The following is a 5,762-nucleotide window of genomic DNA, read 5'->3' on the forward strand; positions in this document are numbered from 1 at the left end:
TGTGGTACAAAGAAGGCACATCCCTCCCCCCGTCTGCTTCTTGTGTCTCTGAAACATGAACCCCTCTATTTTTAGTCGCAATATCCCATAATTGTTACTTGTTGTTGATCAACCAATTTTGATGAAAAAAAGGAATAAATCACTCATTTGACAAATGCCTCTGAGATCATTTGATTGTGTATGCTTATGTGAGAAAAACCACAGTGGGTGAATATGTGTCTAATGTAGCTGATTTCAGGCAGAAAAAAAAGCTGTCTATTAATTGACCCCTGAATATGACAGAAAATTGTTGACTGATATCTCTGTGTACCTGAATTTCTCAAACAAGATAAGAATTGTTGATTCCATGGAGAGGAAAAATGACTGTTGCACAACACCTCTCTATTTCTCTCTCTAAAAATAATCTTGTGCCTCATTTGCAGGAAGATGGGATTGAAGGGGAAGAGAGCTATGTCCAAGAGAACTTCTCTGTTGGCGGTGGTGAAGATTCAGAGGGTTTGTTGCATGGTGATGATGCAATGCAAGATGATTCAGATGATGAAGATGCTTCATCACAGCCACTGCAGCCCTATGTTGGCATGGTATTTGACACAATTTAGGATGCCCAGAAATTCTACAATGACTATGCCTTCAAGTTGGGGTTATGATATTTGACTTAAAAGTTTACCTTAAAACATAACAAAAAATTGCAGGGTCTCAAAATATACAATTAACAAATTAACATGTTCAAAACAATCAAAAGTGAAAATATGCATCATAGAACGGTTGATGGGGGTCCATGGCTCCTGGGGCACCTCAGGTATGTGGCGTGTGCGGTGTTGTGGCCTACGAGTGACACTTGATGACCAGGCGATCTGCTTTCCCTATTAGGTCGCACGAGAGGTTTTGCAGACAAGGATTTCCCTAACACTGAGTCTTCTAGATCATGTTTGTTTGCTAGACACATCCAACTTTTTAGTGCATGCCAAGAGCTCCGGATGTGGTCGTATGTTTAGGCAATGACAGTGTGCTTGTCTTCAGAGTGAAGAGTGAATTCCTTTGTTCACAAAACAAAGAGAAATCCTTATTTTTCTCGAAAGAATGTGCTTGCCTACATGGTCCTAAAAATATTATTTGAACACTACATGTTAATTTGAAGTATGTTTAGTTTAAAGCCAATGTCGACCATAACTATTTTTTAGCTAGACCATAAGAACTGACAATTGTTTGCTTCAATGCCCAAATTTTGGTGCGCCTAGCTCGCCCATGATGTTGCAGCCCGACTCGTGATATTGGTAAGTGTTTATTTTTTTCGGGAATACGCAAAGATTGCGTATCATTTCATTGATAGAAGAAAATAGAATGAGTACATGATGTGGTACAACACATGACAGGAATGCAAGGGGTGTGAACATGGTGCCTGAAGCGTGAAGACGAGAGATGCATGACCAAACAAAGAAGAACACAGCTAAACTCTCCGACCAGGGAAACTATCTAGCTAACAACCAAACTACCAGCATCTTCAAAATTAGCACCGAGGACACCAGGAGTAAAACAAGACAACGCCTTCATGAAGGAGAACGACACCAAGATGCCGTCGTCGTCCGGTCCGGAAAACCGGGCCTAGGGTTTCCCTTGAAGCTAGAAGAGCACTAGTAGAAAAAGGACCTAATGTGAGACACATTAGTCCCGGTTCGATTTTGGCCCGGTACTAATGGCACCATTAGTGCCGGTTCGAACGGCTATGCATTAATGCCGGTTCGTGTTGAACCTTTAGTACCGGTTCATGCCACGAACCGGTGCTAAAGGGGTGGTGGCAGGCTGGCGTCAGGCCGGGGCCCATGATCACCTTTAGTACCGGTTCGTGGCACAAACCGGTACTAAAGGGCTAACCTTTAGTACCGGTTCGTGCCATGAACCGGGACTAAAGGGGTCTGACCTATAGTCTCGACTGGAGACACAAACCGGGACTATAGGGCAATTTTCAAACTCTACCCCCTCCCCCTCCCCTCGTGTATCATCATTTCAGTTTTGAAAAAATCAAAAGAAAATGATAAAAACTTCAGAAAATAAAATCCTTCGAGAGGTAGTTATATTACTACACCTATTAGTTATGAAAATTTGAAAACTTAAATTTGGAAATGTTCTGCAAAAAGTGTAGGGAAAATGTAAAACGGCTATAACTTTTGCATACGATGTCGGAAAAAAACGTATAATATATCAAAAATTCAGCACGAAAATCCGCATCCGATTTTGACAACCTACGCCTGTTTGCAATTTTTTAGAATCCTCAAATTCCAAAAGGAAAAAAAGATATGCTCAAATTTCAGTTTTTTTAATTTTGGTCAAACTATGGTCAAACTACTTATTCAAGAAGTATTAATGTTACTACATAATTATTCAAGAATATTAGTGTTAATAAATAATTATTTCAATTTTTTGAATTTTGGTGAAATCTGGTCAAACTATGGTCAAACTTATTCAAGAAATATTAGTGTTACTAAATAATTACTGTTTTTTAGAATAATAGTTTCAAACTCAAATGGTGAAACGAGTGACCTAATGCTCAAGCTAAACTGCTGAGGGTTAGGGCATCTCCAGCCGTTGGAGCCCCCCAGGACAATCGCCGGACCAAAAAAAGCATGTCCTGGGGGGCAAAATGCTTCCGCCAGGGGGAGGGCGAGTACGTTTTTCCAGTCGTGGGTGCCCCCGAGACAATCGCCGTGGCTTCCCCCAGGACAATCGTCAAGAAAAAGGACGCGTGGGGGAATAGGATTGATCGTTGCTTCCGCCGGCGCCCCCAACAGCCCCCCGATGCGCTGGGTTTGGCCTGGGTTCGCCGGCGCTTTTTTGAGGTCGTGGGGTGCTTGGGGGGCTCGGCTGGGCTGATTTTTGGCCTTTTTACGTCGCTGACGAAGAAAAAGGGCTCCTGGGGGGGCGCTCGGGGAGGCGGCTGGAGATGCCCTTAATAGGATTGACAGCTTACATTTGTCAGGAAAACAACAAGTGCAGACTTGGAAAGTAGGGGGAATAGAACTCCGAAGTTAAGCGTGCTTAGGCTGGGGGAGTGAGAGGATGGGTGACCGACCGGGAAGTTAGACGATTTGGAATGAGTGATCCACACTTGAGCAGTTAAGAGGGGGTGATTAGAGGCTAAATCATCAAATAATTCAATTCAGAAAATCGAAAATCGAAAAAAATAAAAAAAAATCCAAAATTAAAAAAAAATTTAAAAAAACCTTTAGTGCCGGTTGGTAAGGTCCCACATGCCATGGCGCGAGCTCACGCCACGTGGTGGGCCTTTAGTGGCGGTTCGTGCCGAACCGGTACTAAAGGGGGGGCCTTTAGTGCCCACACTTTAGTGCCGGTTACAAAACCGGCACTAAAGGCCCTTACGAACCGGAAGGGGAGCTGCACCCGGCGCCGAAGGAGGCACCGGGCGCCGCTGGACGCGCGAGCTTCCGAGGAGGATGAGGCTGTGTGGCTGAGCGGAGTGAAAGGTGGCGGGGATGCGACGGTGGCCGGAGCCTGATGTCTACTACACAACCTTCTTCTTGTAGATGTTGTTGGGCCTCCAAGTGCAGAGGTTTGTAGGACAGTAGCAAATTTTCCTCAAGTGGATGACCTAAGGTTTATCAATCCGTAGGAGGCGTAGGATGAAGATGGTCTCTCTCAAGCAACCCTGCAACCAAATAACAAAGAGTCTCTTGTGTCCCCAACACACCCAATACAATGGTAAATTGTATAGGTGCACTAGTTCGACGAAGAGAGGGTGATACAAGTGCAATATGGATAGTAGAAAATAGTTTTTGTAATCTGAAATTATAAAAACAGCAAGGTAACGAATGATAAAAGTGAGCGTAAACGGTATTGCAATGCGTAGAAACAAGGCCTGGGGTTCATACTTTCGCTAGTGTAAGTTCCCTCAACAATAATAACATAATTGGATCATATAACGATCCCTCAACATGCAAAAAAGAGTCACTCCAAAGTGACTAATAGCGGAGAACGAACGAAGAGATTGTGGTAGGATACGAAACCACCTCAAAGTTATTCTTTCCAATCAATCCGTTGGGCTATTCCTATAGGTGTCACAAACAGCCCTAGAGTTCGTACTAGAATAACACCTTAAGACACAAATCAACCAAAACCCTAATGTCACTTAGATACTCCAATGTCACCTCAAGTATCCATGGGTATGATTATACGATATGCATCACACAATCTCAGATTCATCTATTCAACCAACACAAAGGACCTCAAAGAGTGCCCCAAAGTTCTACCGGAGAATCACGACGAGAACGTGTGCCAACCCCTATGCATAGGTTCATGGGCGGAACCCGCAAGTTGATCACCAAAACATACATCAAGTGAATCATGTGATATCCCATTGTCACCACAGATATCCACGGCAAGACATACATCAAGTGTTCTCAAATCTTTAAAGACTCAATCCGATAAGATTACTTCAAAGGGGAAACTCAATTCATTACAAGAGAGAAGAGGGGGAGGAGAAACATAAGATCCAACTATAATAGCAAAGCTCGCGATACATCAAGATCGTGCCAAATCAAGAACACGAGAGAGAGAGAAAGAGATCAAACACATAGCTATTGGTACATACCCTCAGCCCCGAGGGAGAACTACTCCCTCCTCGTCATGAAGAGCACCGGGATGATCAAGATGGCCACCGGAGAAGGATTGCCCCCTCCGGCAGGGTGCCGAAATGGGTCTAGATTGGTTTTCGGTGGCTACGGAGGCTTCTGGCGGCGGAACTCCCGATCTATTGTGTGTTTTAGAAGTTTTAGGGTATATGGAGTTATATAGGCAGAAAAAGCACGTCAGGGGAGCCATGAGGGCCCCACAAGGTAGGGGGCGCGCCCCAGGGGGGTGGGCACGTCCCTACCCTCGTGAGCTACTCCTTCCTTCCTTGACATGGGGTCCAAGTCCATTGGGTGGCTTTCGTTCCAAAAATAACTTCTCTAGTTGATTTCGTTCCGTTTCGACTCCGTCTGATATTCCTTTTCTTCAAAACACTGAAATAGGCATAAAACAACAAATCTGGGTTGGGCCTCCAGTTAATAAATTAGTCCCGAAAGTAATATAAAAGTGGATAATAAAGCCCAATATTTCTCAAAACAGTAGATAAAATAGCATGGAGCAATAAAAAATTATAGATACGTTGGAGACGTATTAGAGCCCCGGACGAGCCATGACCTGGAAGGGAGCGCAGATCCAGGCCACCGAGACCACAACAGCTGGGACACCGGCGTGCCCAAGGAGCCGGAAGGTTATGCAGCTCCCGAAGCGTGTCGGGGGCGAAGATGTGCTGGGATGGACAGCCAACCAAGGTACCGACGGGGTGGTGGTGAAGCGGAGATGACGAGGAGCCAGTGTGCCAAGGGAGCCAGAAAGCACAGCTCCCAGGGCACGCTGGGTCCGAAGCTGCGCCGGTGGCCAGGAGCATATGAGGCGGCGCAGGCCCATGGCCATCGGGCTGAAGCCGCTCCTGCCGGGTGGAAGATGAGGGGGACTCGCGCACAATGAAAATACGGACGAAGCGCAGCAAAAAGGCGCCACCGCCGGCGCAGCTAGCCACCTCCAAGACTACCTCGCAAGGAGGCCAACCCGGAGCTCGAAGGGAGGGGGACGCAGTTGGCAGGGCACGTCCGGCCACCACGGGGATGGCTAGGGAACACCACAGCCAGCTGGGGTGGACCCCCAGATCGGACCCAGGGCCGGATGGAGATGCCACAGGAAGTCGTGATCCTGGGGAGGGGAGA

This window comes from Triticum aestivum, chromosome 5A, assembly GCF_018294505.1.
Source record: "Triticum aestivum cultivar Chinese Spring chromosome 5A, IWGSC CS RefSeq v2.1, whole genome shotgun sequence".
In the NCBI taxonomy this organism is placed as follows: Eukaryota; Viridiplantae; Streptophyta; class Magnoliopsida; order Poales; family Poaceae; genus Triticum; species Triticum aestivum.